This window comes from Epinephelus lanceolatus, chromosome 2 (genome assembly GCF_041903045.1).
Source record: "Epinephelus lanceolatus isolate andai-2023 chromosome 2, ASM4190304v1, whole genome shotgun sequence".
NCBI lineage: Eukaryota > Metazoa > Chordata > Actinopteri > Perciformes > Serranidae > Epinephelus > Epinephelus lanceolatus.
Genome location: NC_135735.1, coordinates 45,609,657 through 45,635,347, shown reverse-complemented (window position 1 = coordinate 45,635,347; position 25,691 = coordinate 45,609,657). Strand labels below are relative to the sequence as shown.

General features: G+C 41.1%; 1 long non-coding RNA gene across 1 annotated transcript; it reads right to left on the bottom strand.

Moving 5' to 3' along the window:
• Positions 1-22,928: 22,928 nt before the first annotated feature.
• LOC117251038 (uncharacterized) lies at positions 22,929-24,445 on the bottom strand. Its single transcript, XR_004501182.2, has 4 exons — positions 23,830-24,445; positions 23,564-23,681; positions 23,346-23,476; positions 22,929-23,231 (listed from the first exon to the last, which is right to left on the bottom strand). It is a non-coding gene; the product is annotated as an uncharacterized LOC117251038 (long non-coding RNA).
• Between the last annotated feature and the right edge of the window lie 1,246 nt (positions 24,446-25,691).

Genomic DNA, 25,691 nt, shown 5'->3' with positions numbered 1-25,691 from the left:
CAATTTTGGAGCTGCTTTTTAGATTCATAAAATGTCATGTCACAAGGGATCTCCACTTTGGTGGCATATCCATCGAAATGGAATTTATAGCAGCTACTGAGGGAGCTGGGGATAGAGCACGCAGTATTTGGGCTAACAGAACCGTCTACGTACAGTAAAGTACATCTGAGCAGTTTTACTGTAAGTTAGTTCCTCAAACCAATCACAAGAATAAATGTTCCAATTGTATGTTTCTGCAAGTCATGGATATGTAATATTTTTCTTTCATGTAGCAGATATGTTGAAACTTGACATTTCAACAGTGCTGTGTTTAACATGTGGTTAGGTTAAGGCACAAAAACCACTTGGTTATGGTTAGGAAAAGATCACGTTTTGGCTTAAAATAATCGCCTTGGGTGGCACAATTACGGCTTGAAATTTCGCAAATGTCTTGCAAAAAGCAACCAGTCTGTTATTTGTTGGTTTTGAACAGTGGTCTAAAGATGGCTGTTGTCTCACCTAAGCACATGCACATATATACACAGCACCCCTCAGCGAAAAAAAATTCTTGCACACAGGAATGAATTATGCAAAACAAAAGCAAGAGCTCATCCATTTAAAAAAATCTGAATCTAAGAATGGTCATAAAGAGATTATAGAAGAATGTAGGTGGTTTCCAGAAGTCCTCCTGGGGGTTGGAAGGTTCTTTAGAACATTATTTACTTTACTGTATAGCTTACCATGGAGGTTTCATAGGTAAACCTGTAGAGCACCTCAAGGAAGTCCCCAAAGGTTCCTTTGTGGGTCTACATGGCTCTCCAGCTTCTTGAGGAGATTTCACAGTTGATCTAGGGATTCCTGAGGGGGCACACGTTCTTGAGAAGATATTAAAGTTCCTTGATGAGTTTATACAGGTTCTTTAGTAGGTGTAGAACAGTTCTTGCAATTTGGTGCAGTTCCAGGGGTTTTCACACCGTATCACTGAACTCGTCGTACAGGAAAAAAAAACCTAAACAAGATAGATTGTAGATTTTTTTAGTAGAATAGAATAGAATAGAATAGAACTTCATCCATCCCTGAAGGGAAATTCAACTGTCCAGCAGCTCATAAAAGACATAAAACAACAACCACACTTCCCCTCATCAACAATACAGTAGTATAAAAATAGACATGAAATAAAACAAGTTAAAATTAGTGCATAAATTGAAATCAAATTCAAATTAAATCAAAATAAAATTGCCCATTCCACAGTCCAGTCCAGTTGTGGCTAATGTGATGTGTGTGAGTGTGTGTGTGACTACATTCAGTAGGTGTAAATTTAGCTAGTAATTATCATGTTGGTATGGTATCGTGAAACACTGCAGGTCAGCAGGTTCATCCTCTCATAAAAGAAGTGTCATCACACCATCACATCCTGCTGTGATCATAGAACAAATTAGGGTGGAGCTCAGCAAGAGGTGCGTCTGCTGGTGCCTCACCCTCTAAAGTAAGTTCTCTCTATCTCTCTATCTCTCACATACATACCTGTGCACTGCAAAATATTTTCAGTGTTTAATGTCTGGTTCTGAATGTCATCATTTTTAATTTTTTCACAGACTCTGATTTGAAAACGTGTGTAAGCCACCATGGGCACTTTTCATCCTCATTGTTCTTCACCTCATGCAAGACTTTCCAGCATTTGTTTCCAGACTGCTTCCTTGGTATCAACCCTGCCTGTCCCTGACTCTCTTGCTTCGGCTGCTCCCCGGTAAACCACTCGGCCTTGTGTTTTTGATCACAAGCTCTGCTTCTGCCCCCTTGGTTCCTGTTCACCTGTTTTCTGCAGCTTTCTGGAAAGAACGTCACATAGCTTTACAAAGTGAGTTTACCATTTCAGTCACCTGTGATCTTCTAAGCTGTGGATTGCCTTGTTGTGTGGCAGTACGCCTCGCCTTTGAGCGTGCGCCACAGATTCCACATTTCATCGCTGCTGTCAAGCTTTCCCTTGTCCATGGCCAGCTTCGCATCGGAGAGACTGCTTTCTCAGTGAGTACTCCTGGTGTTGGAATCTCAGCTTCGTGCTCCCTCTCGTTACCATCCCATGCTATTGACACCGGCACCTCACCTGTGTGCTGCCACAGCGTTCCGAGCAGGGAGCTGCAGAGTGATTCTGTTTCCCTGGGGACACTGGAACTGAACACTGACTCTCTCTGTTGCTTCACCAGTCTGCACTCCCTGTTCTGCCTGTCCCTGGTGTTCCACCCGTTACAATATTTTTTCTCATACCTTTGTCTAATACAGTTATTTAAAAAAAAAAAAAGAAGAAGAAGAAGAAAAGAGAAAACTGAGCATACTGCATCCTTGCGTCTTCGGGGGTTCGAATTTACGAAATGTTCATATTTTTTGAAAAGTAGCTTAAAGCGTATTCAGATTCTTTAGCTCAGAGTTTTACGTCCACTCTCAAAATGTGGTGCAATTTTGTGCTACAGTGTCCATGTTGATCGACATGTTCCCAGAAAAGGTGTGCAATGGGCTTTGAGGTCTATATTCTCTTGTTTGGTGGGTGTCTCAGGGGTGTAACTCAATCAGCAGTAACATGTGTATAAACCCCATCATAATAAAAAGGCAGTGTGCAATGGATCCAACTTGAGTCCTTCACAAATGCGTCTACTGCAGCTTAGTGTATTAAAAATTGAAGACATTAGAAAAAATGCTTGTCTTAAGTATTTTATAATTATGTTACGTAGTAGAACAAGCCACCTTCGCAGCTGCTTTAGTTGCAATGCTTGCCTTACACAAAGGGTCTTTAATGTACCACCATTTCCATATAAATAAACGAATGCAGCCCAGCTGTCACAAAGATCCAATATTTCCAGTATTATATTTACAATAAAATAGAAGGGATTCTGCTGACAAACAGGGTTCCCAGCGAGCCATAGAGCCAACAGGCACAACATCTGCCAACCTGGAGATGGAACACCTGAATGGAAAGCAGCCTCAGAGCTGGGAGAGATTTTGGCTTCAGTGTGAACACAGCTTTCGTGACCTGTTCGTACAAGGTGTCATTAAACACAGAGGAGGAGAGCTGGAGATATGACACCTCTGTCATCATCTCACGGCCTCATCAATCACTGTTCAAACTGAGGAGAGAGCATGTCCACCTCTCTGCCTTTCTGCCTCTCTGCCTCCTCCCTCAGATCAAGCTCTGAGAGCAGCCATCATTTATCTTGATGGGGAGTGAGGCTCTCAGCAGCTGGCTTGTCGTCGAGTCAAAGCGAGTGAAGAAAAGGACAAGTTCACAGAGCGAGTCTCACTGAGATGATAAATGCAGAACTTCAGCTGTGATACTCTCAAATCATCAGCCAGACCAAACACACATTCATGACTGTAACCTACAATGTGTCGATCCAGAGATGAACATGTATAGTCCCAGTGGAAATTACCAACTGGGAATTAGCCCAAAACTAGATTCACGACCTTGCGGTTATATGCCTCTATGAACTAGTCAAGTTGCATTAAAAGTTTACATCCACGTCTGTGAAAACATGGATGCTTCACATACATCTTCCCCCCGGCAGCACAGAAGATCTATACAATCAACACAGTTTCAAGGTGGATACCCAAAATTAGTGTGACCTGATCAAATGTCTCCCCTTCTGTTCCTGAGATATGCCGTTGAATTATGGCCAGAAAAGTGTTTTTCCAGAACATTATGATGTCACAGTTTGGATATAAAATGTCATCCCTTATCCTGTTAGACATTTGTGTGAGATTTTGTCTTAATGAATTCTTGAGATATGGTCAAAAACATGCTTTGTACCTTCACAGTGACCTTGACTTTCGACCACCAAGTTGTAGTCAGTTCATTCGTGAGTCCAAGTGGATGTTTGTGCCAAATTTTGGGAAATTCCCTCAAGGACTTCTCGAGATATCGTGTTGACAAGAAGGAGATGGGCGCAAGGTCATAGTGACCTTTGACCAGCAAATTCTAATCAGTTCATTGTTGAGTCCAAGACGATGTTTATGCCACATTTGAAGAAATTCCCTCAAGGTGTTCTTGAAATACTGTGTTTACGAGAATGAGACAGACAAGGTCACAGTGACCTTGAACTTTGACCTGTGACCATCAAAATCAAATCAGTTTATCTTTAAGTCCAAGTGGCTGTCTATGTCAAATTTAACGAAATTCCCTTCGGGTGTTCTTGAGATACCGTGTTCACAAGAATGAGATAGACAAGGTCACAGTGACTTTGATCTTTGACCTACAATTACCAAAAACTAATGTTTATCCTTGAGTACATGTGGACAATTTTCCCAAATTTGCTGAAATTCTCTCAAGGCATTCTTGAGATAGTGCTTTCACAAGAATGGGACAGGCGGACGGATGGACAACCTAAAACATAATGCCTCCAGCCATGGCTATCACTGGCACAGAGGCATAACAAATTACAAACAAACTAGCCTTAAGTCTTGTATTTTTATTTTGGCATTTGATTTTGATTTAGTTTTCGTAATTTAACAGACTGTAAATCAATGTGCCTCAGACCAAGGAGCATCTGAGTCTGCAGACTAAAATACCAGCTGAATTTAGCTGGGTTGAGTGGAGGGATCATCAGTGGCAGGTGACAGGGGTCACATCTGCAGAGGTGATACCAGCTGCTGAAGTCCAGACTGAAGGTCAAAACATGATCCAAAATGTGAAGTACAGGGCTACTTTTATTGTGATACTACTTAGTCTTTCAAGTAAAAGTATCCATAAAGATTTTCCACCAAAAATAAAGTAAAAAACAAACAAAAAAACTAAATTCTTACTAGTCACTGAATTAAAGTGTGTTCCAAATCCTGATCTTAAAACAAAAAAAGCAGTATTTATTGCTTTTGTGATGGATCCATTTTTTATGTTAAAAGGATACTGTATGTGAAGAATCCAACTTTGCAGCAATTGTCTTCATTTAATTCAAAACGACAAGCTTGGTTACATTATATATTTTGTTTGATTTTGGTAGCAGATGCTTTTTTCTAATTTGTTTTCCACTGTAGATAGTCCCCCTCAGTGTAGGTGGGATTCTCAGCAATGGTGTCCGACACTGCTGTGACATCATCTTAAACATAAATACTTTTATCGGCAACCTAAAAAGAAACAGTCGTGTCACATTAGTGACGATTTGAGTGACAGTTCTCACTGACGAATCAGTGGTCTGCAGCATTCAAAATTCTCTCTCTGGTAACAGCTTAGCTTAATTGGAAACTCTACCAAGGTGGTGCCAAATTCACCAGACGTATGCTTTAAGAAGCTTTTTTAAAATGTTGATGGCAACTGAACCCACAACCCTGAGGGGTTGATGCTCTGCATCACAGCTGCAGTAAAGATGAAAGTGAATGCAGCATCACTGACTGGTACAGAACAGAACGACTGTTACATAAGGAAAATATTAAATAGTGTACTCATGTTTCATGAAGACATAAGTAACAAAAATATAGCCTACATTCTCCTGTTAATGTTAGATGGTTTTGTCAGTGTTCAGGCCCCAAGAACCTGAATAAAAAAGTGTCCATATGTACAGTGGCATGCAAAGGGCACCCCTGGTCAAAATTTCATTTACCATGAATAGTTAAGTAAGTAGAGGTTGAACGGATTTCCCAAAGGTATAAAGGTGGCACATTTCTTAAGTATTTTAAGTGAGAATACGTTTTAATTTCAATCTTTTACAGTTTCAAATTAACAAAAAAGTAAAAGGGCCTGAAGCTAAAGTTTGGGCACCCTGCATAGTCAGTGCTTAGTAGCACCCCCTTTGGCAAGTATCACAGCTTCTAAACACATTTTGTAACCAGTCTTTCAGTTCTTGTTTGGAAGTTGTTCACCCATTCTTCCTGCAAAAGGCTTCTAGCTCTGTGAGATTCTTGGTCCGTCTTGCATACACTGCACTTTTGAGATCTATCCACAGATTTTTAATGATGTTTAGGTCGGGGGACTGTGAGGGCCATGGCAAAACCTTCAGCTTGCTCCTCTTGAGGTAGTCCATTGTGGATTTCTAGATGTGTTTAGAATCATTGTCTTGTTGTAGAAGCCAACCTCTCTTCATCTTCAGCTTTTTTACAGACGGTTTGATGTTTGGATGATGTCTGGAATTTAATTGAATCCATTCTTCTCTCTACATTTGAAATGTTCCCTGTGCCACTGGCTGCAACAAAAGCCCAGTGGCTTTTCTTTTACAAGCCAAAGTATATGTTGTGGAAAAAGGTCTATTATACTGCTGTTAACTAATGTGTTAGGGTTAGTGAGATGTAAGATTTATTTATTTTTTTTGTACAGCTAAAGAAATGAATTAGGCGACTAGATAATCCTGATGAAGCCCAGTTTATAACACACACACTGTCTTACATCGGAGCCTGTTTCCTGCACAGATCAGCTGCTCTGATAAATAAAAGCTGAGCTGATAGAAGTGTCTCCTCAGTGATCAGAGGAAACTGAAGCTTCATGCTCTCAGAATAACAGTGTGTGAGTCATCATTGGACTAACAGCTCAGTTCAATAATTCAGCACTCCTCTGTAAGCATGAATTATTGAGTCTGGAGACTGTGTCCTGCACTGTGAAACCACTCGACTGAGTATTTCTTCTCTTATCGGAAACAGCTTTTCTTTTCTTAGATGATCAGTGTCTGGAGTCATGAGGGTGTGACAGTGTTTTCTACTCAGCTTCGGTTTGAAAACACTGCACAAGCCTTACACAGAAGGATCCACACTTTGGATGTTTTGAACTTCACATGAACTGTGTATACAAACAATTCAAAAAACAGATTAACATGTTTCTGCCTACAAATACACAAACACCTGATATGACAAAATGACCACTGAGCTTCAGTGATCTTACTGCCTCTACATGAATGCTAGGACCCAAGGTTTCCCAGCAGAACTTTGCATTGTTACAAGATGATCAACATTGTTCACTTAATCTGTCTGTGGTTTTATGTCTTTTGCTTCTATTCACACATTTCATTGCTCTGATTAGTTGTAGGTCTATCCAGTGGCATCCAGAGGCATTTTGGTCTACAGCCATTGATAACGCCTCTTTAGAAATCGAAAATGGACTAAAAGGTTCATTTTTGATCCTTTTCGTGTGGCGATACAAAGCTATAGCTCAGTAGGCTACAGATATAAGAATGTCATCACAATGACCATCACCTAATTTTTGGTGTGTCAGTCAGCTGGCAAATGAATCAGAGTTCAGAAGATGATGTGGCATCATCCGACATGTACTGTGTTATAATATAAAATATAAATTGTCAAATAAATCCATGACCACAAAGTTAACTGCAGCAAAATATTTTCTTTTACAGTAGTGTTGTTTTAAGAGCTTGCTTCTTTAATCAAGCTTGATAGTTGAAGTTAACTTGAGTAAGATGTCAGTATCTCATAACATTATGTTATGCAAAGGTGTTATCCTTTTATATCTCGTCATAACACACTGAAATACTTTTATTGTGACCACAGCAGTAGGACGTCAGCAGTAACTTGCAGCTCTGGCAAGGCTCTAGAGAATTATTCGTGAAGAGAGAGGCTTCTATCAATGAGGTTAAAGGGAAAGTTCGGATTTTTTGAAGTGGGGCTGTATGGGGTACTTATCCACAGTCAGTGTATTACATTCAGTGGATGTCAGTCGGCACGCCCCCAGTTTGGAGAAGCAGGCTGAAGTCTGACACAGAAACTAAGCAATGTATTGCTCTAGAGGGTTCAGCATCAAAATGTATTTTAGCCACCTGAAAATAGTACTGCTATATTGAGAGTGTTTTTAGCACTTAACCTTTCCATCAGACAGCCTGTTCCAACAGGGAAGCCATCACCGGCTTCACTTCTCCATCTATGTTCTCACTGAAGCCACCAGACTGTCAGATGAACTGCGCCTCACCTGGAAAGTAGACGAGAGCAGGCGGCTGCAGCAGGAGGCGGTGACAAAAAGCTGCGGTCAAGTTGGACAGTTTCCCGACAGTTTCCAGCAGCCTTCAGTATGTACAGGAAGTCACAGAAACACTTAGGCTACATCCTGTCCCATGTGATGTTGATTTATTAAAATATAATCAGACCCATATATCAGTTTGTTTTCAGTCTCCAGTTGTTTTAGTTACAATAGATTGATTTATTAAAATGCTTTACAGGTGATCTGTAATTTATGTTCATGCTTCAACCTCCATTTAACATTATTTTTCATGTGAATCAGCATCATATCAGTTTGACCTGTCCCCTCAACTACACATGCTAAATAAATGTCTGACTATAAGGTTCATATTTTATACAAGACAACAGCTTTCATTACAGATCAGTCAGATACAGTCAGGGCCTCACATTTGTACAGATGTTATTTTAACCATCATCACATCCCGCTGACCACAAGTCTTTGTGATGTTAAATACTTACATAACTAAAACACTCTCATGTTAATATACAGTAGCCTCTGTATAGTTTATGATGAATGTATCTAGTCTCTAACAACTTAACTTCACCATCAGTCACACAACATGTTTTCTGTTCACAGAATAAACCTTCAAATCAGACAAATAAAATTTAAATCTCTGAAATTCAACAAAAATTAAAAGTTTTTTTAAAACATCATATTGCTGAGTCAACCTCTAAACCAATCAGCTGTTAGATCAGATGAGAGCCAGGCAGTGCAGTCGGTGGAGAGCAACTGCAGCCCCTGGCTCTAAAAACTGCGGCTGCCTCGCTCTCGTGATTTTATTGCCATCCACTTTTGTAATACATCAGAGCAAGTCGGGATGGAGTTGGACACAAAACTAACCGGCATGCATTGTGCGCCAATCGCCGGTGATCGAATCTGCGCAGGACTGGCTCATCTCAAACGGGTTTAATGTCTCATGTTTGTTTTCAGTCTGTTGCTGTGTGTTTGCTGGGCGTGGCCTCCTACTACCCTCTTCCTGCCAATCCTCCTGAGTGCCAGCAGTTGCTGAATCTTCACACCTGAACCTCATCAACAATCAAGCCACTGCGGTATAAAACCCCGGCTCAGACATCCAGCCTTTGCCAGATCGCTCAGTCTCCTCTGTGGTACAGATGTCAAGGCTAACTAGGTTTTTTGACATGTTGTCTTTTGGGCCTCAATTTGTTCTGTGTCTCAGGTTCACCACACCAGCTTCAACTATTACCAGTCATGTCCAGCCTTGTTCTCATCTTCTGTCTCTGCATTTGGACTGCTCTGTCCTCAGTCCCTCACCCTGCTCTGCTTCGCCATTCCAAGCCCACCACAGCCATCGTTTCAGTCCTTCAGTCCCCATCTTCAAAGTACAATAAACCACCTGCGGTGTTTGCATTTGGGGCCTAAGTTGAACTATCACAGCACAGACTTGATTGACAATAACAGTAATTGTTGGCTTATTGAACATGGGAGCTGCTTCAGTCAGTTTGGGTCAGTTTACGTTATGGTGTGAATTTGCTAAATCCAAAAAAGTCACACAATAACACAGACAGAATAACTGATAGAGGCAGTGGTAGACCAGCAGCTCCTGTACTCAGCGAAGTGGAGTCTTGCTTTGAAGAAAGCGATATAACATCTTCATTTTCCCACTGGAAATGACTGAATGACAGCAAGGTACGAGACTGAAAATATTCCAAATATGGTGTACACTTAAAATAATACTTTTTTTTGTTTTGTTTTTTTTTTGTTTCGGTGGTTAAAATACATTTTGTAGCTTACCTGATCCACAGCAGTACATTGCTTAGGCTCCATGGACTCCAGCCTACTTCCCCAAACTGGGGGCATGCTGCCTGAAATCTACTGTATGTAATACACTGACTATGAATCAGTACTCTGTACACGCCACCTCAAAAAATCTGAACTATCCCTTTAAATCATAAACAGTTATTGAAGAACATGCTGCAGGTTTCCTGTGAATCCTTTGTGTGTGCACTGAAAGAAATTTGAAAGGTGGACACCACCACGAACAATAACACACATCTCTTTTAATGCAATCTGTTGTTATTTCACTGGTGCACTCTAACAGGACAGAGTAGCTGTTGAACTCAGTGAGATTCCTGTAATGAAACTGAACCATCTGCATACTGTTTCCCCTCTCATCTTCACATGAATCGCTAATAAAGTGTCACAATCATTTCATCACACCCGACTCTGATGAAACACAAACTACAAAGGGAAGTTTTAAAATTATAATGCTGCGCATTAGCACTCACTGAATATTTCCTTTCTTTTTAACTGGATGCATTTTAATAAGACACACTGCATTCATTAGCATTTCCTGCAAACTCCTCTAACTCAGAACAGAGGTGTTGGACTTGGACCCCATGTGAAGAAGTCGCAGTAAAAGTTTCAGTAAAGATGCTTCGAAAAAAAATCTTTTACTGACTACTGATATAATTTCACGTGGCTTAGTGGGTTTATTTTAATGTTATTTTTTTCCCACTGTTATTTATTCTTTTTATTTGTAATGTCGTTTGTGTTTCTCATTGGAACTAGTTGACTTTATCTATATTTCTCAAGAGAAGCCTCTTGCTTTCAGCCTGCTTCCAGAACTCTGAATATCTGATTAAGTATGGGGAAGACATAAAAACAACATCTGAGAAATGTCCAGAACAATGGCAGTAAATGTGGGTAATATGGATGCAGCTGTACAGGTTTGTGTTATTCATCTTAACAAACATAACAACTCTTGCAGGGCTGTAAATACCAACACAGTGTCATTGTGCAAAGCAAATCCACTACTTCCAACAAAGATACTATCATGCACTATGCTGATTTTCCATCAGGTTTTATGGCCGAGGTTCAATGAACTTTAACCCTTTGGCTGACCTCCACAACATCCTTCCAGTGGGGGTGAGGCACTGATGGGAGGTGACATTATGGTGGTGACAAATTTACAGAGGAGAAGAGGAAACTTTCATTTTGTGCAGAGCTGTGGCTTTAATGTTACCCACAGGGCTCAAGTAAAAGTTCACCCTGCACACTACCTGTCAGGTCTGACTACTATAGAATCAACATATTCATACAATCAATGTGAAAAATGATAACTGCTCCTAATAAAACAGCTTCTGTGTCCACTGAAGATGTTGATGGGACAGATATGTATCAGTTACTGCTGATTGGTAGGAGTAAAATAAACCCCTTCAAAAATAGGACGTGTTTGGTTATTTATTTGGAGAACTTGTTCCGTGTTGCTGTCAGGCAGTGTATGAAGTGGCCTGTAAATAGCTGGTACAGCCAGAAAGCTTGTTACTAATTAATTCTCCCAGACATAATGACATGTCTTACAAGTGCTATCTATCTATCTATCTATCTATCTATCTATCTATCTATCAGACATACACAGTAGCAGGGTGGAAGGAGTATTTGAATCCTTTACTTTAGTAAAAGTACTAATAGAACACTGTGAAAATACTTCACTGCAAGTAAAAGTGCTGCATTAAAAACCTTATGAGTAAAATTATGTAAACATTATCAGCAAAATTAAAAGTAGTCATTGTGCAGTAGGGGTGGGAAATCGCCCAGAGGACCCACAATACGATATTATCACAATACTTCGGTCACAATATAATTGTGAAATTGCAATGTGCAGAGTTTTGCAATAAAAAAATCAATCTATTGCAATCTATTACCTTTTACTTTCCAACTGCAAATTATTTCCCCAAGGGAAAACTTTGCCAACATCAGTTTTACCTCATAAGATAATATTTTTTAGTCTGTTCATCTGACTTTAATAATTTTTACTGCAGCACAATGTATTGCAAAGCAGACAGACTGACCAACACGGCCAGATTCACATGCGGGTATCCCACTAAGTGAATGGCAACATCCATTGTTAGAAGTGTTGTCTGTTAGAAGCACAATCTCCCATTCTTGGGAGCTGCATTTTGCAGGAGGTCTGCAATGTTTGCTCCGGTGTGACTTTTGTGTACTGCTCTAGTTTAGAGAACGTGAGACAGCAGTTGCCAGCTCTCTGAGATAATGTGCCGTTACAGTCACATATGAATCCACTGACTTTGAAGTCCAGGCGTCACAGGTTAATGCCACCCTTCCTGCTGTACTCAAAGATTCCTCAGTTTTATGCTTTACTTTTCTTTAGAGCTTGGGTACTGCTGTGTCGGTTAAAAAACCTCAGGACGGAGTAACATACCTGGGTTCCAGTGTTTTTAGCATGTAACAAAAGCCTTTGTTTTTAACAACACTGTATGGTTAGCACTGTTGCCTCACAGCAAGAGGGTTCCTGGTTCAGTCCCAGGAGGGAGCCCTTCTGTGCCAAGTTTGCATGTTCTCCCCGTGTCAGCGCCTCTGCGGGTACTCCGGCTTCCTCCCACAGTGCGAAGACATGTAGGTTGGGGATAGTTTAATTGGTGATTCTAAACTGGCCGTAGGTGTCTCTCTCTCTGTCCCTGCGATAGTCTGGCGACCTGTCCAGGGTGTACCCGGCCTCTCGCCCAATGTCCCCCGCGACCCTCAAGAGGATAAGCAGTGACGGAAATGAATGAATGGATGTATGGATGCAGATCTTTGCACATGAAGTAGCTTACGGACTGTGATATTTTCTTAGCTCTCTCAGAGTTTGATGGTAGCTTTGTCAAGCTAAGTGTGTCCAGTGTTGGCTGGTTGATTTTTTGGTGAAGCAGGTTTAGCATTAGCTTGGCTGTCAGCGGCTTACACTGTCTCTGGATGGTGGAGTGTGAAGTGATGTTCTACTACCTCATGTTTGTAGTATTCCCAGAGTATTTTATTCTCATATGACACTGCTTGCACATTGCATGTGTCATATCCAAGTCCTCCTGTGTTAAAAAATCAATAATAGGTCCAGATGTTTGATTTAAACACTGACAGTGCATTTCTGATTTCTTGCCTCCATCTTTGTTTTAATGAAATTTCTGCCAACACTGCCACTGACTGAGGCCTCTGCTGATCTCACCAGGAAAAAAAAACATCAGCACCATCTAGTGGACTGAAAGAGCAATTGATTTTATTATTATAGTACCAAAAGTTGTATTAAAATGTGTATTTGCAAAAATGAATAATGTATATAATGAAAGACTGATACTTTGCGACCATGTATTGATACCATATTGCCACGTAAATTATCGCGATACGATGCTGTATCAATTCCCCACCTCCCACCCCTATGGTGCAGTAAAATGTTCCCTGTCAGTGTTTTCCTATTCTATCTGATGTATTGGGTTCATATTACTGCTGCACTGATGTGTGCGTTGCATTTCACTGCTGTAGATGTTTAAGAATATGCTCATTTTAACACGTTTATACTGTTGGGTAGTTTAATTTACAGCAATGCATCATATTCTATAAGATCATGTGTGTTTTTAGCATGGCTGTCCTGTGAGAACCACGTATCTCTAAAAATACAAAAAAAACAGCCCTGTTTTCAACTTTGTGACGATGCACTTTCCAGCTGATCCAAAAAGGGTTTTAAAGAGTTAATTTAGCTCAATAAGTAGGAGAATTTACTCAACACATTCATCCTTCAGTTTATCACAAATATATAACACATCTGGAGATACATGGTTTTCAGTGGACAAGAAGGGAATTAAAAAACTGTAATCTGAAAATTAAGTGAAGCCGTCAAAGAAATGTAGTGTAGTAAAAAGTACATTTCCCTCTGAGATATAGGCCTGGTGAAATACAGTATAAAGTAATAAAATGGAAATACTCAACTATGGCACATGTATTGTACCTTGAGTTTCTACCCAAGTTGTCTACACTACTTGAGTATACACATAGTTACATTCCACCAATGCAGAGTGCTAACAGAAGCTTTATTAATCCCATCTCTGATTGGCTCAGTTGTGTCTGTATGAATCGCTGAAAACGTCTGACATGTGGACGATGAGTTAGACGTCTGGAACAAGACACTTCAGTCCTAATAAAAAAACAACTTGTCGGCCCTCCTCCCTTCACACAGCACACTCTGCCAGGTGAACTTCTGTCTGACGATGTTGTCTGTCTTTTCCTCTCAAGCCTGATTTTATGTAAACGTTGTATAAACGTTGTGTAAGGTCCGGGTAAGGAGCCCCAGGTGGGATGAGCTCAGCATGTAGGAAACGCACCACCAGTGGAGACAGTTAGAGACTTGACCCAGTGACTCCACCAAGTCCAGTTCACACTCAGCTGTGGGAGCTCAGTGTTGTGTGTATAACACAGTCCGGTTACCACGACAACAGGAGCGGTGTTATGTAGCCTATCTGTAATAATTTCCACTGGCTTTATGTCTGCTTTTAGTTGTGTTCTAACTTAAGTTGCAGGAGTGACTTCACTGTGAGGGACAAAATGTGAACTCTGATCCTGTTATGCTCATTTTCAGGTTCATACTTCTATTTTGTGCCTTTACCAGACAATGGTTTCATGCTTTGATATTCAAAAAACACGTCATTCTCCTCATACTGTGTGTGGTGGAATTTCTGTTGGTGTGTTCCAAATTGCATACTTTTTCTTTTTGCTTTAAGCATGTACTGCAGCTGTCCTTAAAAAGTCTGTACTGTTGCATGCAGTATGCACACTATCAGAACATATTACTTTCTCATAATGTTACACCCTGAACTTTGACCCTCTTATTTATTTATCTGATATCATGGAGATAAAACAAAATGCCGTTCACCAAGCTCACCAGAGATGGATTTTAAAATTACATGGGCTTTACATTTCTCTGTCATCGTTATTTAATACGTAAGCCCTTTTGTTATTAGTTATATTTATTAAAAAAAAAACAATTAAACAATTAATAATACTATTATTACTAATCGACTGGTCATCAGTCACCTGAATGCACCGTCATCCATCATTATAGCTTCTGACAGCTGTCAATGAGCTGTCAGAAGCGTGTCAGAAGGTGTCATTTGTTTGCGTCCCAGACAGCCGATGTGACAAATCGGATTGTGGGTTAGAGTGGCAAAAAAAAGCATGCTGGCTTACATGCTGCAAAATCAGACCAGATGTAGTAGAACATCCTGGTAGATGCATCTGACATACTATGTATCGGGACATGCTAAATCTTTTTCGGGCATACTATATAGTATGGTAGTATGGGTATTGGAACGCACAGTGTGTTTACCTTCTGTCTGAAAAGGCTCAGTTTTAGTACCTGTCTCGTTAAGCCCCCCCTCCCCCTCCCAAAGAGCCCAGTCTGCTCTGATTGGTTAGCATTTTCAGGTCTTCCTTATTTCACCTTTTTACACCTTTTTTCCCCCCAAGTGTGTTCTGCAGAGCACTGCCCTACTGTGCTGTGATTGGCGTGTTCAATGTGCTATGATTGGCCAGTCCTCATTGTGCCAGCATGTTGAGGGTCAGTACTGGCCCATCACAGCACAGTGGGTGGCACTGGGCAGAACACACTTGGGAAAAAAATTGCTGACTGCTCTGCAATGTCATTGCAGCCAGAGGATTGAATATATAAAAGCATAGCAGCATTTTTTACCGTGAAAAATCACCAGTGAAAGCTTCTGAACCAAAATCTTCACAACTAGACAGTTTCCATTTGGAATCTGTTCCGGAATCAAAAGAATTAACACTAGCAACTAAGATTAGCTTTACCTGATGTTAGCATGTAGCTAGCAGTGCAGGTTGTAAAGACTTGGAGTAGCGTGAGGTGTTTGCTCACTGGGATTACTTTTACATGTTAACCTCATTATTTGAATTTTTGGCCACGTTTAACATTAACATCTGACATTGCAATAATATGTACTTATGGCAGAAAATAAAGAAAAATATAATAGGTCCCTTACAGCATCAGTGAATGTGTGCATATTGTATAGGCGTAGAATTCTTTAGGGGACACAAGGGAAACGTCCCCTTCAATATTTAGAACATGTGCATTTAACCTTCCTAATGAAAACATTAAAGTAGCAGGGGACTTTTATCTTGATGAACTGCTGGAGCTCAATTTATAGATGCAACAGTGGCTCTGGTGAAATAAGCAATGGCAGTCTGCAACCCTTGAAAGCAGTGTAATCTGCCACAAAACATAAAGAAGAAGAAGCAACTATATCTGTGGTTGAAACAGTACCATGACATTTCCACCATAAATTGGTGTATAAAACATTACCAGAATGCAGGAAATGAGGTGTTTACTGGCAATATTTCGTGGGAATGGATCCCAGTAACCTCTGCTTAATATTTACCCCCCCGAAATGTTGAGTAGAAACCTACACCCTAGACATTTTCTACCAGTACACGATACACTATGTACTACTACCTCACCTGTAAGGCTTCCAGCCACTTCCAGCACTGTTGAGTCAAGCCTGGGCTCACTTCTCTGTATCACTGTGGTGTTGGAGCGCCATCTTGTGGCTTCCTGGGTGCTTCCTAATTGCACAGATGGGAAGGTTCTCTTGGATGCTGACACCACCAGCACCATCTGTCTGTACATCATCAGATGGAGATGCTACAAACAGATACAGCTTCAGTGTCAACAACCCCTCCAGCTGCATGTAGCTTTATCTTTTACTTACTAATCTCTCTTTCTTATTATTTATTATCTCCATCCAGATTTGTCAATTCATGACTTCAAAACTTTTAAACTGCAATAAAAGGTATGTAGTGTATGTTATTATGGTGTTTGTTACCAGAGAGGCAGCTTAAGACAATCAAGGATTTGGATTATCTTTGTTCAAACAATCACATGTGAAGAAGTAAACATTTATTTCAAATTCAATGCAAAGTCTTCAGAATATAAAAATTTTGAAACAAAAGTGCATTTTTCTTTTTACTTAAGTTGCAGCTGTTAATACTGTGGTATGCCGCATTGGTTCTAGTTTTATACCTTTCCCCATAAAAATAAACATGACAAAGTAGATAAAAAAAATAAAGATTTTATTTTATCATACTGGGGTGTGTTTTTTTGTTTGTTTGTTTGTTTGTTTGTTTGTTTGTTTTTGTTTCTCCCATCTGAACAGGACATTACATAAAAATAGATACTGCAACTTTCCTGATTAAATAAAAGTTGAGATGTTGAACTCAATTCACAGGAGTCACGAAAGAGCACAAGTCTAAAAGGCCACTGTGTGCAGGAATTGATACAACTACTACCACCATGTGACAACAGTGCACGAGTCAAACAAACCTTTCTTTTGCAGCAAATATTTGCTGTTGTATCAAAGAAATTTGAACTACTTCATTCATGTCAGTCTCAGCCACAAGTCATGTGATCACAGTTAGAACATGACACATTACAGTAATGTGAGGCTTCACTGGGAACGGTTTGGTGAATGCCTTATGAGTTCTTATTAAAAATAAAGTGAAATGCATTACACTGAACTCATTCCTTTAACTTTTCTCTGTGAATCACTTAGCAGTACATTACATTAACATTAGCAAATGTAGGCCTATAAATCCTTAGATTTTACAGGTGAAATGAAATAATTTTTTTCACTTTATTAATTGGTTTCCTTTCACCATTTTTTAAAATATCTTTGTTGTGTCTTACAGTCATGTCCATATGCATTACTCTCAGCAGAAAAACATTGGCTTCTCCAAGTTGTCAAATCACCATGTAAATAGCAGTGCACCAGGTGCAGGCACATCTGGCTTTTAAAGGGCATGGAGATGACTCTGGCTGGTTGAATTAATGTTATGCCCAAAATGAATGGACTAAATACAGCCCCTTTGCCCCTTGTGCCTTACTTTGTGCCAAGATTATGCACTGTTCAAATGGCAAAGTGGGGTGGAGACCATGCACTACAGATAATTTAAATAGAGCCCTTTGCATTGAAGGTCTAGTAAGTGGCCTCTAGTGTTTGGTTACCGTTCTATGATATTGTAGAGACAACGTGGAAGAGGAGGACCTCTCCCTAGATATAAATGTTTCATTCTAAGGTAACAAATTTTTTTTTATGATTATTTATTTTTGTGATTATAAACTAATGAAAACACAGTTGTGAGTATTATATTGCATTTCTGCCAAGATAGCCCCCTAAATCCTACCTTTACTATAATGTTCTTCTGCAGTTGGAGTCAATTAAGTTTAGTTCATCAAGCTAGACAACATCATTGATTAGTGTGTAGTCTAAGCGGGAGCCCTTGGTGCCTGTAAGCCCCACCCAGCTAAATATTCACCAGCTGCCACTGACACTTAACACCATGGCAGCATTAATTATGTTTGGCGAAAGCATCACTTTACATACCATAGTTTTCATCATATGAACAGACAACATTTCTATCTTGTTAATTTAGTTGGTAATTTTTACATTTACAGGTAAATATTAAAATACAACAAAAAGATAACAATGAACAGTATTCTTTATTTACACAATCTGAACTTTTAATAACAAAAATACCTTCAGTACACTCAACAATAGTTTTATTCATAACTTGTGTAATTACAGGTATATCTCCTGTATATTTTTTCAGGGCTGTCAAGCGATTAAAAAAACCCAACTAATTAATTACATGCTCTGTGATTAATTAATCTAAATTAATCGCATACATCAACTTTTGCTGTCAAACTATTTTAGAAAATTTTGTATGTGTCATAGTACAGCTGCTGGATTTTCCCCCGTCCTCTACCACCCAAGCTGGTCTGCAGTCCATTGCAATGCCTTTTGCAAGGGAGTAAATTAAGCGGTCACAGGTAGACTTACTCAGTTTGTGTCCAAATGAGTATGGCTTGACCAGGCTGGTTGCTAGCTCTACCATCAGAGGCTGTGCTAGCTTGGACCTCCGGGTTCGCTGCTAAATGCTTTGCGTTAAGGTGATGTTTTAGGCTTGAAGTATGCTGATGGTACAAAAATTCCTTACTGCAGAAACTGCAGAGAACAGTGCTTCTATCAACAGTTCCATTTGGGCATTTTTTGAATGTGAATATTCCATTCACAGGGTCAAGCAGCGTCGTCTCATCCGCTTCCATCATGTGACAAAGCCACTTTGGCCTTGGATGATGCACTGGGTCAAAGGGCACCATGGAACGCCATTAATCAGCGTTAGTTTTTTTCAGATTGATTAATCAAAATTAACACGTTATTTTGACAGGCGTTTTTTATTATTATTCTTCATTTTGTTAGCGGTCGTCTCCTCTGGTCTTGACAGAGTGATATAAAAAACTTCAGGCCGAATTTACAAAGAATGAACTGCGGCCGCTGATAGCACCTTGAATTGCACTTCACTTGCACCCGCAGCTTGCTCCGTCTTAACATCCTATTCACAAAGGATATTGCACTAATGATATACCAGCACAAACACGCCCACAAAGTTTGGCAGCTGAGTGCAGTTTGCCCCTGATTTGCCCCTGATTGCAATTAGCCACATGGCAAAGTATAAATGCTGGCTTTGCGCCAAGAACACCGTGGCAGAACAATGGCAGACTTTGTTTGGCAAAGTACTGAATACTGTATCCCCTCATGTAGTGATGTCTGCTGGTGAGTCAGTCTAACAGTGTCGGATGGGTTGAGGCTGTGGATTTGACCAAGTCTGACCACTTTATCACTATTCCCTCTCACTTGTAGCTGTTTTTTCGTTATCTTTTGAATTTAATATGAATTATGGAACAGTTTTTGTTCAGTATCTTCGGATACCATTAAAGTAATAATGATTATAATAATAATGTCAAAATATTATTTACAGACTGATTTAACAGACGATCACTGCTGCCACGATCACTGGAAAGTCTGGGCGAGAAGCTTCCACAGAGGAGCGCCCAGTTTGCACCAGCTTTCTAAAGACGTTATTTACTTCACTCAAACTGCGTGTGGCTATTAGCGCTGGTGTTAGTGAATTAGACGTTGTTTATCAATGAGGCTCATTTGCATAGAAAGGGGCAATTTTTGCGCCAAATATATGCATATTACCTCATTTAAATATGTGCAAATAACACCGGAGCACCGAGACGCAATCTGCTTGGCAGCGCAGTTAGTGGAGCATTTCACCCTCTGCGCGTGCTTTGTGAATTAGACGCTATCTGTTTGCTCCATTTTTATCGGTTTAGCAGCCGCAAAAGCCACGCAATCCTTCTGTGAATTCGGCCCTTCGTGTTTTGTATTGATGTCATGACATCAGGACAGATGGTGGGAACCTCTACTAAGTGGCTACAACTGCTAAATAAAAACAAAAATGCAACAAGAGCCATCAACATGTTTGCTGATGATGAACATGTATCATTTATTGCAGCAGGTGTCAAATACTTGTGTTTGCAGTGAATACAGTCAAACTGCCACACTACTTAAGTTTATCAGCTCCTCATGTCCACCATGATTGATCAGATTTTCATAGCACACACACAGGGCCCTATTTAGATGGTCTAAAACGCGAAGTGCCAGGCGTGCGGGGCATGGGCATGTCCCAGTCACTTGCTAGTTAGACAGCGTGTTTTCAGACTGTGCGCCATGGCGGAGAGTCTAAAAGGGTTGGACTTACTCTGTGAATTAGTCATGGGTGTGTTTTGGGCGTATCATTCAATAAGCCAATCAGAGTGTCACCTCTCATTCCCTTTAAAAGAGGCGCACGGTGGAGAGCTAGTTAGATGGCGGACCTACCAACTGGAAAGAGTGAGCGTTTTACAGCTGAGGAGACGGATCTCCTCGTGCGGGAGGTGAAGGCCCGTCAGAACCAGATCTACGGGGACAGCAGACAGGCACCCAAGTTCCCCGAGGTAAAGCAGGCATGGGATCACTAATACAAGAAAGATCTCACTAAATATCTGTGGAATATTATTCAAACCTGTTTTCATCATATAACAGAGCACAGCTGTCAGGACTGCCACGGAGCTCCCCAAGGTGCTGATCCTGCAGCTAGGACCTGTTCAGCGTTTTCTCCCCCACCCATGTTTGTTAATTGTTTTCACATGTTTCCTAGAGCTGTGTTCTGCCTCTTATTTGCATGTGTGTCCTCTCTACACTCAGATAACAATATAATAATATAATATAATGTAGCCTAGTATAACATATTAAAATAAATGCAATGTGTGGGCTTTGGTTTTCAATCAAAAAAATGATTGGTCAGATAATTTCACAATTTCATTTGTCATTATTACAAATTATGACAATCATTATTACTGCGATTAGATCATTCTGATTAATGACTGACCATTAAGACGTGTTTCTTATAAATATTTTAATGTGCACAATAATAACCTTTCACATTGTAATTATATTTTTATTTGTTATCTTTTGCATATGTGTGGCTGCTCCGTGTGTGTCTGAGCAGAGTGCACGCGCGTTGTGCACCCGCCTAGAGACGCATATTACTAACTTGACTTTAGACCAGGTTTTTGTTGGTCACTCGTGCATTTGCTTTTTACGTCATCTAACTAGCAACGCGCCATGACTGCGCCTGACCACTCCTCATTTTTGGACCAACACACCCAGAGAAGCGCAAGTTCATTTGCTAGTTAGATGACGAGGGCGCAGTGCGTGAAAATGACAACTGCGCCTGCATCTAAATAGCAATGACACTTGCGACATGGATTATGCGCCTTCCGTCGTCCACTTTAGACCATCTAAATAGGGCCCATAGTGTCTTTGAAAGTTGCAGTGCATATCATTCCATTGTCCCCAGTCTGGGAAACAAAGAACATTGAAACTGAAAAGGGCTCTAGTTTCGCAGACCGGGCGAGTGCACCTGCGCTTCACCAACTGGGTGTGGGTGGATTTTGCAAGTTTGGCACACCGTGCGCGCTGGCACAGCTACTCCTCTTTCCCACCTCCGTCCCTCCTACTTGCGCAAGTCGGAAAGAGGGAGGAGAGAAGGCGTGGAGTGGGTTTTACACACATCACACTAATCAAATGAGCCCCTCTCCTCGCCCTTAAATGCGCTGCGCGAAGGTGTAATGAGAGTTTACTCAATTCGCCATGGCAGAAGAGAGCAGCAGCGTCAGATGGCCAAACTTCGCCCAGGAGGAAACGGATGTTTTGGTCCGGGAGGTCCAAGCTCGCAGTGTGTATACGGAACTGCGAGCAGACCTCCACGGGCTGATGATGCAAAGGTAGCCTGGGAGGAGGTCACCACAATCGTAAATCAATGTTGCATTTCTCTCGTGCACGCGCTCTCTCTTTCTCTCTCGCAGTCTCACTCTGTTTCTTTTCTTTGGACTTTTCTAAGATGACAGATGCTGAATATATACTCCCTATCTGATGCTGTGGCTGTTTGTGGTTGGCTGAGAGGGATGTGAACTCATTAGTTTGCAGCTGTGTTAATCAAATCAGGTTGGGTTTCCATTACGCGTGCCAAACGTGCCAAACGTGCCAAACGGTGCCAATCCCCTTTGATCTGACATCAGATGTGACGGGACAGTCGATATAGAGATACATTTATGTGCTGATTGCAGATAGTTGCATTGAATAGTGGTTTTTTGGGTATTTATTGCATCGTTAATGTGCCTGATATTCTGGAAACCTGCCTGTGAGGTTTTGGTGACGTGTGCGCACTGTCCGCCAGTCAGCCAAACTTCGGCTTACACCGGCTGCGCTCCGCCTGCGCTGACAGTAGACCTGGTTTCAGCTGGTGAGCTTTTAGCACACCTTCGGCAAAGCCTTTTGGCATGAAACTGTCACTGCGCCAAGCTGGATCTGTCGACACCTCCCCCTGCTGCGCCGCCACACCCATCTCAGCGCACCTCAGTCTGCCAAACTACCAAACTGAGTGTGCCTCAGGTCGCGCTGCTCGAAACTAGCTCTGCACGGGGTTCGGCACCCTGCGCACTGCACCGGGAAACTAGAGCCCTCAGTATCAATGGAGAGCCCAGACTCTCTAAGGTCCATAGTTTGGTTTATTTGGACCACAAAGGAAAATGATCCATTGATGTCATTTAGTTCTGATCTGTTTGCTGTTCATGCTGACTTTTTACAAACTATTGATTTTGAATTTTTGTGAGAAACTGAAGAACTCTTATAATCATGCTTTAATCCTTTTTCATTTTACTTCCACTTCTTTCCCATTTGGAACCAGATAATCTTTATAGTGCTAAAAGAGCAAAAAGATGAAAGATTATAGTTTTGCCATCATTCATCTGGCACTTTATTTCATCCAACCATCCATTGATCTGCATTAAAAGAGTAATCCATAAATTCATCATTGCACTTGTGTATCTACAACTACACACCTCAAGATTTGTATTACTTTTCAAATTTGTAGTCTCAAACCAACCCTGACTCAAGTGACATCACATCATTTTTATCAGACTTCATACAGTTAACTCCAGAGACACTAAAGGTTTCATACTACTTTTAAAACATGCATAGTAGGACTCCCGAACACCTGGAAATACACTGAGATGGAAAATCGATGCAGTTCCCCTCAAACCACTGTTTGATGTGTACTCACTACAGGCTCTCTGAAATCAACAGAAATACGAATTAGCCTTCACTATCACTTGACAAGGCCTGTCTGAACAGGATGATATCACATTTACTGTCTGAAGGCTGGTGTGTGTGTTTGTTCTCATCACCTCTGCCTCATCAAAGGTCAAATACAATGTGTTGAATGGCTTCAAACAGCAGTTTTCACCCAGCTGGAGCCAGCCTTCATCATCGATCCCTTCACATGTGGCAGCATTGCCACAGTCTGGAACAGGATTCCCTGTGTCACAGGAAAAGAAGAAGTGTTGTCAGTGTTATGTTCCTGTTGTCTGTGTGGAACATTATTTTGGGACCATTTGGTTTTTACCAGCTGCAGAGTCTGACATGAATGTCAACACCACCAGGAGAAGGACGTCAGTTACCACAGCAGGGCGCATGGCTCAGGGCTCACTGACTCTCACAGCGCTCTATGTCTGAAATATCACCTGGAAAGTTAAGTAATTTTATCAGTTTTTTGCTGTTAAAAGGACTGATAACTTTGGTTTTAAACCAAATTTGACCCAAACAAGTCTGAATGTCAGTTTAAATACATTTAACATTGATGCCTAACCCCTGGGTACATGTTGAGCACACCTAATGGCAGACGGCGCCCCAGACTAACGTCCAAGAACACAAAATTGAATCCACAAAGTATCTCCATGCTGCTCATCCATAGTGATCCAAGTGTGCTGCAGCCGCGACATAAAAAGTTGTTTCGAAAAACGTCATATGAACTCTGTTTTTAGCCTCACTGTAGCCTGTAACTCTGACTGCTTCTCTGTGCTCCGCGTTCATGTGTGCGCGCTCAGGGTGATCGGTGATGCACAGTCTCTGAAGAGCAGCAGTCTCGTCAGTACTGATGTCCAGATTCTCAAGTGCAGGCATCGCCAATTCCCAGTCTGAGCAGCAAAGACTTTCCTCATCCGTTGGCATTGCTTTGCATTTGAAACAACTACACCACCAGGTTTCCAGTGCTCGACTCCGGTATTCTGCGGCTGGCTGAGGCTCATGAACTGCAGCGGCTGCTTCGTCCAGTAGCCTGAGTTCCGTCCGTATACTCGGGCTCAAAAAATACGGCTCAACAAAGAAATGCTGTTCCTCCTCAATTTCAAATTCTTCACACATGTTGGGCTGTACTTTGCTAAAAGACCGTCGTGCAAGTTATCTTTTAGCTACTGTGGTTACTCTCCCCCTGCGGTGCACGTGTCACGTGATGTAATCGTGGCCGCGGCATCAAGCCGTGGCAACTTCCGGTGGCATCCTCAGGTGCCGCGGCAGCTGTCGCTGTTTGCCGTGGCAACTTCCGGTGGCATCCTCAGGTGCCACTGACTTGCCGCGGCAGCTGAGGCTGTTTGAGGCACTTGGCACTCACCTACCACGGCATTTACCGACCTGCCACGGCAACTACAGCTGTTTAAAGCAGCTGCCACTGGATGAAGTGACTGTGGAGCTGTTAAATGATCGTTTTTAATAAAAAAATAATGATAATAAAAAGTGATTTAACCATTAAGACTTGGCACAAAACAATGTAGCATTATCAGAGCACTAAATATTTGTTGAATTTATTAATGCCAAAATCACGTGTGCGTGTGTGTGTGTGTGTGTGTGTGTGTGTGTGAGAGAGAGAGAGAGAGTAGAATCATGTTTGTTTTGTAGATTTTGATTAAGTGGTTGCAAAACAACAGCAACATGTGCCGATACCAAGCAGAATCTTTGCTTATGAAGAGCACATCTTCCCAGGACAAGACAAGGTAAAGGACATGGTCTGTGTTGTGGCTGCGCATGCACAACATTACTTTATCTTTTCTGTCTGTCTTGGCATAAATTAGTTTGGCAGGTCAAGTTAACATAATTGCAGAATGTAGCATGGATTCATTTTCAGATCCTTAACTTTTACTGTTTTTTCAGAGCTGCAGAGATCACAACAGGGGACACAGAAAGCTCAGAAGAGGTAAGACATATCTAAACACAATCAATCACTCACTAACTCTCTCTCTCTCTCTCTCTCTCTCACACACACACACACACACACACACACTCTCTCTGGAGATTAATCATGTGAAACTTGTATATATTTCATATATCAAAGCAGTGTCAGTGTCTTGAAGACATAAATACGGGCAGATTTGATGTTGGTACATAGTTTGACTGACAGTAACTTAATTTCTGCACTCAGCAACAAAAACTTACAATGTGTGAAGTTGCTCTGATCCACCAGAAAACTGTGTTGCTGAAAGTACTAAATTGCTTCTTACTATTAAATGCAATACACAGCAACAACAAAGTTGTTCTGGTTTTAAGGCTTTGCCATCACAGCTGTTAAGTGGCCAGAGCCCACTTCACTTGCTCAAAGGCGACACCTGATGGCGGAAGTTGTACATAACGTTCACAATCACCAGAGCATTAATTTGACATTATGGCCCTTGAAGCTTAAATAGACACCTGTATATGTTGGC